The 6,536-nt window shown below is 44.3% G+C and overlaps 1 pseudogene; it reads right to left on the bottom strand.

Annotated features, from left to right (window-relative positions):
- Positions 1–2,315: 2,315 nt before the first annotated feature.
- On the bottom strand, positions 2,316–2,433 carry LOC134898165 (5S ribosomal RNA; annotated as a pseudogene).
- Between the last annotated feature and the right edge of the window lie 4,103 nt (positions 2,434–6,536).

Raw genomic sequence — 6,536 nt, 5'->3', positions numbered from 1 at the left:
GTGTAGCTGGTCCTTTACTATCTTCATTGCCCACTTTTTAGCACTGGATAGGTACAGTGAGGGAAGGTTGGCCCCGATGATCTTCTCTGCGGTTCTGACCACTTTTTGGAGCCTGCATCTGTCCCTTGCGCTGGTGGAGCCATACCATACCAGTATCGAGGAGCACAGTACTGCCTTCACAATCGCAGAGAAAAAGAGGAGCAGAAGCTTCTGTGGGATGTTGAACTTCCTTAGTTGCCTGAGGAAGAACAACCTCTACTGCGCTTTCCCGACAGTGGTGTCAGCGTTGGACTCCTATTTAAGGTCCCGGAAGAATGTAGTACAGGCCCAGGTTGACTGCATCCTTGACACACCGATTTGATCGATAGGCAAACTGTAGAGGGTCCAGTTGGGGGCCAGTCACAGTTTTCAGGTAATTCAAAACCAGATGCTTGAATGTTTTCATGACCACAGATGTCAGTGCTATCGGCCTGTAGTCTTTCAGGTTCGTGATAGAGGGTTTCTTGGGGACCGGGACGATAGTTGACCCTTTGAGGCAGGAAGGGACTTTCTGTAGCTCCAGAGATTTGTTGAAGATCTTGGTGAATATGGGGGCAAGCTGACCCGCCGTCTCAGGGCAGACGGTGACACTCTGTCAGGACCCGGAGCTTTCCTGGGTTTGGCCCTTTTGAACAGTGCCTCCACCTCTTCATGGGCGACTTGCAGTGCTTGGAGTTGGCCGTCGGTGTTTGGGGCATCGTAGAGGTGATTGTTTGGGTCGCATGGGACTTCTTTTGCGAACCTGCAATAAAAGTGGTTCAGCACGTCTGCTAGGTCTTGTTGCATGGTGGTGGACTTTAACGTTTTCTTGTAGTTGGCTATGGATTGCATTCCTTTCCATACAGATACAGGGTCATTGGTGGAGAGATCGTTTGTCAGCTTGCCCGAGAACCGCTTTTTTGCTAGCCTGATTTCTTTAGTCAGAGAGTTCCTAGTTCAGTTGTATAGTGCTCTGTCACTGCTGCTATAGGCCTGCTCTTTGGCCCGATGAAGTTGCCTGATCTGAGCGTTGAACCAGGGCTTGTTGTTGTTTTAAATTCAGTAAGTCTTGTCCTCACAGTAGCTGATGTAGGATGTGACAGTGTCTGTCAGGTCATTCAGGTCAGTTTCCGAGGCTTCAAATACCCCCCATTCCGCAATAGTATAAACAGGCCTGGAGCTTCATTTTAGCCTCATTGGTCCATTTCTTAATAGTCTTGACGACAGGCTTGACCGCTCTCAGTTTCTGTGTATAGGTATGGAGTAGGTGGACGAGGCAGTGGTCAGATAGGCCGAGTGCAGCACGCGGGATAGACCGGAAAGCAGACTTGAGGGTAGTGTAGCAGTGGTCAAGGGTGCGCCCTTCCCTAGTGGGAAATGTGACTTGTTGTTTGTACTTAGGTAGCTCCTTGCTTCGGATAGTTCTGTTGAAGTTGCCCAGCACTATAAGCAGAGTGTCTGGGTGTTTTTGTTCTATGTCGAATATGCATACGGACAGGTGGTACAGGGCTTCGTTCGCGCAGGCGAGGGGGGATGTACACTCCCACAAGGACAATTGAGGCAAATTCCCAGGAGGAATAGAAGGGGTTGCAGTTGATACTTAGCATCTCCAGGTGAGGGCTACATGATTTGCCTAGGATCGTGACATTGGTGCACCATCTGTCGTCGATGTAGAAGCAGATGCCACCACCCTTCGTTTTTCCTGAAAGAACCTTGGAGTGATCGGCCCTGGCGAGATCAAAGACTGGTCAAGGGAAAGTGTATGGTTCTTGTATAGTACAGGAGCCAAAAAGGAGACGAAAGACTATGAGTCTCTTCTGGGGCACACTTTTGTTATGAAATATGTGATCTTGTAATATTTAAAATGTAACTTTTATTTGTATTCCTCTAAAAAAAATGGCTATGAGGCAAAGAACAAAATATTGGTAAAGATAACAACAATTACCAAAAGGTTTATCTATCCAAATTGAACATAATTGATTGAATTTTGGTGATGCAAATCAAAACTTGATAGCTCTATTAGGCGAAATTATATGTGTGTCTCTGATGTTAGAAAGAATAGTTAATATGAAAGAATAAGTAATGTAAATATATTTGTTACCTACTTCCGAGAAAATACACTGTACTTATGATAAAAATAACAATAACAATATACCGGAAGGAAGGGGTATTATTCTGTCTAACAGACCGGGCTCCACCCTGATAATTAGTAAAATATATAAAGTAAAAATTTCCACAATCTGAGATAGAAAATAATACTTTGTCTCCAGGTCCTGTGTCCTGGGTTAGGATATAAATACCTGCAGTACCAAGTATTCTCTGGTGGTCTCCCAATCAGGTACTGACCTGGCCCACAGTGCTTGGCTTCCAAGATCAGACGAGGTTGGGCATACTCAGTGTGGTTTGACCGCAGGTGGATATATCCTGCTTGATAATTCCTGGAACCAAGTATTGGGCCCTGAGAGATCCCAAATTTTTTGATGAGATTATTGGATGCTCTTAAATCCAGACACTGGCGGCACCTGATATTCCCTGATGGTCTCCAAAGCGAAAGTTCCACCGGTACCCCTGGGCTGAACTTCAAAGAAAATAAATGAAATAGTCTTTTTCAGTTTTGTTGACCTTGGGTGGGTGTATGGATGGCACCGGTGGCTATTGGGAGTCAATGGGGAAACAGGAAAACAGCTGCGGGCTAGTTTGGGTTTGATCTGGGGTATATGTAAAAAATTCTCCAGATTCGGCCAGGAGTCCTGAGTAAATACTAATGTAATACTAATCCCTTTCACAGAGATCAAAGACTGGCAGAGACATTGGTTTGTCCGTAATATGGTCATCCAGCCATGTCTCTGTAAAGCAGAGGATGGAAGACCCTGTAATGCTTGACCCTGCGCTGCCCAGAAGGAGGGACAGTTTGACGAAATTGTTTGCCAGTGATTGCACGTTTGAGAGCAGGATCACGGGGAGTGCAGACCGGTGCCCTCACCACTGCCACCTCATTAGGGCGCCTGCGTGACAGCCTCTCCTCTGATCCAAGGTTCTTCTACTAGGGCCAACATGAGGGCCTCCGTCATTCTCTTTCCAGGGCCACCGATCCACCCACCAGTCACGGCACAGGCTGCGGGGGGCCGCGGCCACTCGGACATTCACTTAGGCATCCTCAACATCTGCATCCCTGCCACACAGGGCAGCTAGGGCTGCAAGGCCCGCTGATCCGCCCACCGGTGGGCCCGAACATGGGGTAAGCAATGCGGTGGTGCTCCAAGTTAGGAGGGGTTACCTGCTGTATTTGGTTACTGGTGGGGTAGATAAGGTCAGGGGAAAACAGGTATTATGGCTGAGCTGCATAGCTCCGAGTTAGCCATCTGCGGCGCCATCATGGATTGTAATCGCTATAATCATTATTGCTATAACCTATTGCTGTTCTTTAATCCAATGGGTATATTTGAAACAAGTGATAAATAAAATTACTTTGCTTTTTCTGTTGCAGATTTAGTCAATTATTCCAGGACAAAGCAGGATTGTGGAAAGGTGTTAGAATCCAATTCCTATTGTGTAGGTGTGAAAGATCTCAGTGTGAGAGGCCTTTGAAGTAGATTTCTTGTGGGGGTAGTGATAACATGTGTCCTGGGGAATGGCTCCTGCAATTTGAAATGAACAGTGACCCTTCAGCAATTCAGAGCCTGAATATACTGTATATTAGTTGATTAATGCAAGAAGTCAGAGTTATTTGTTGCTCAGAGAACAGAGGTGAATGATGTCTAAGTGAGGGGCTGGATGGAGCCATAGATAGGTTGTAGTCCACAGTACCTTGTCTGGGATGTCCAATGCAGAGTACAATAGATTCCAAACTGAAGGCCTTCTCAGTGGAGAGATGCAGAGATTTCAATCTAGTGTATATCTCAGCGCAGGAATGCAATCCGTTGGTTTTGATGAGATGTCCACGTAGAGTACTACAAGTTAAAGGTAAGTCCTTGGATATTTATGATGATTCATAGGTCAGTTGTGGTGAATTTAAGTTGTTTTATGGAGATGATCAGGAGCATGCAAAATGTGAGGCAGCCATCTTGGCTGGTATACACAGTATCTTGTGTGTATGTATATGCAGAAGCATGTAACGCTGTATATTTTGTATTTAGTATTACATGTAATTATATATACAATATCCTAACAGTGTTTGGCAGCCTCATCACTGGTTATGCCAGAAATAATTTCATGAAACAGAAGCTGCTCTGAAATCCCATCATGGGATTTGCCCTGTCTTAAGCTATAGGTCTGTTTTATTTTATTGTTGCGTTACTGATCTTGCATATTTTTAGAAAAATCACATTCATATGTCTCCACAGGAGCGTGTATGTAGAGGTGGATTTGCCGCAGAGCAGTAGTTTTCTCAGAAGGCTAGTGGCCCCACAAGACCATAGTGCCACCCTTTTTATTTTTATTCTATAGATTTGTTTTTTTTCCTCATTATTTATTTGATTTATTATTCCATCTATTTTAACTTTGGGTTGCTGCCTGGACTGATTGGGCCACCACTAGCCTAATATGAATGGTCAAGGCAGGCTGGCAGAATGAGACTGCTGTATTCTGATATGCTGCCACATTGTCTCTCAGTGCATAGTGTGGGCTGCTGCGTACAGTACTTCCGGGCGATTTACCAATTATTGGGTTATGGACCTGATAATTATAATTTTTTATCACCTTTGTTTGTGGCAATACAAAATTATGGATTGCCACGTGTCCTCTGCAGTCCCTCAATATTACATTAGGGGGATACTTAATATGTACTGGTACCACCCAAACAGTGGTGTTTTCAGGGCATATCCGGCAAATATTGGGGTAGATGTATTAACCTGGAGAAGGCATAAGGAAGTGATAAACCAGTGATATGTGCAAGGTGATAAAGGCACCAGCCAATCAGATCCTAACTGTTAATTTACATATTGGAGCGGATTAGCTGGTGCCTTTATCACCTTGCACATATCACTGGTTTATCACTTCCTTATGCCTTCTCCAGATGAATACATCTGCCCCATTATTTGATAATTGGCCCCTTTTTCTTGTGAGTGCAACAAAGTGGGGTCAATTAGGATTCCTCTATTTGCTTTCACTAACAAAAAAAATCTGCATGGAATACTCAATCAGATAAATCTGCTATGTGTCCTCTGTTGTTATTTGAGTTACAATTTTTCATATATTTTATTGACTTTTTAAGCCATAACCATATTAGACAAACCATGCTCATTTTACCAATACTGGGGCATCAGTGGAATATCTGGGGCCACTTGCTTGTGTTTCTGATACTCGGTCCTTGCGCACGCCTTTGTCGCAAATACTAGAAAGGGAGTCCACTCTCCTCAATAATTAATTAAATTTCCATTAAAAATAACCAAAGTTATTTACAGGCCAAACAGCTCTTAAACGACCACTTACTAACACAAGCAAAACGCAACGTTGTATTTTCTTCCCATAAATACTACAGGTGGGGCAATAAATCCGGTCGACTACTGGCAAATATGGCTAGGAAAAGAACAGCGCGCAAATTCATAACAGCAGTTAAACACCGAGCCTCGGGACAACTCCTTACCAACTCCCCTGCCATAGTAGACCATTTTGAATCTTACTTTACTGACCTATACTCTGATCTCCCCTTCAACGAATCTACCCATACCACGCTCCTACCAGACACTGTATTACCACCAATAACGAACGCACAGTCGGATTCACTGGTGAGAAATATCACCGAGGAAGAATTAGTCTCGGCAATGTCCAAACTCAAATTGCACAAGTCTCCGGGCCCTGACGGCCTCTCCAACTAATTTTATAAAATCCTCCAGCCTCATATAGTTCCGACTCTGCTAGAAGTATTTAACAGCCTTTTGCATCATCGCTCCCCCTTCCACCACTTTACAACAGCACACACTATTTTAATCCCTAAACCTGCACAAGACCCACAATTGGTGTCCTCTTATAGGCCCATTACGTTGTTAAATACCGACATAAAATTATTTACTAAGATTTTAGCAGACCGGCTGCAAACTATTCTCCCCCACACTTTAACTAACCATCAACTTGACTTTGTTCGTAATGCTCATTCGGTTAAGGGAATTAGGGCGGCGATCGCGGCAGTCATAGCTTCTGCTCAAGCTCCCCAATCCAGAAATATACTCCTTAGTTTAGACACCACTAAGGCCTTCAATACAGTACTCTGGCCCCATTTATTCAAGGTCCTAGAACGTAGACTATTCCATCAAGACTTTATTGACATTATTCGCTACCTATATGATTCTCCCTCGACTTCCCTTTTGCTTAATGGATATATTAGCAACCCGGTGATGATGTGTCGTGGCACACGGCAAGGTTGCCCCTTATCTCCCCTGCTATTCAATCTGGCCATAGATCCCCTGCATCGTTTGCTGTTAAATGATGATCAGTTTCATGGAATTCAGGTTGGTCGCAAAAACCTAAAACTTACAGCTTTTGCCGATGATCTTCTGCTATATATCTCCGACCCGGAGGCT

The sequence above is a fragment of the Pseudophryne corroboree genome, chromosome 3, assembly GCF_028390025.1.
Source record: "Pseudophryne corroboree isolate aPseCor3 chromosome 3, aPseCor3.hap2, whole genome shotgun sequence".
NCBI lineage: Eukaryota > Metazoa > Chordata > Amphibia > Anura > Myobatrachidae > Pseudophryne > Pseudophryne corroboree.
This window is presented reverse-complemented; position numbering and strand designations above follow the sequence as displayed.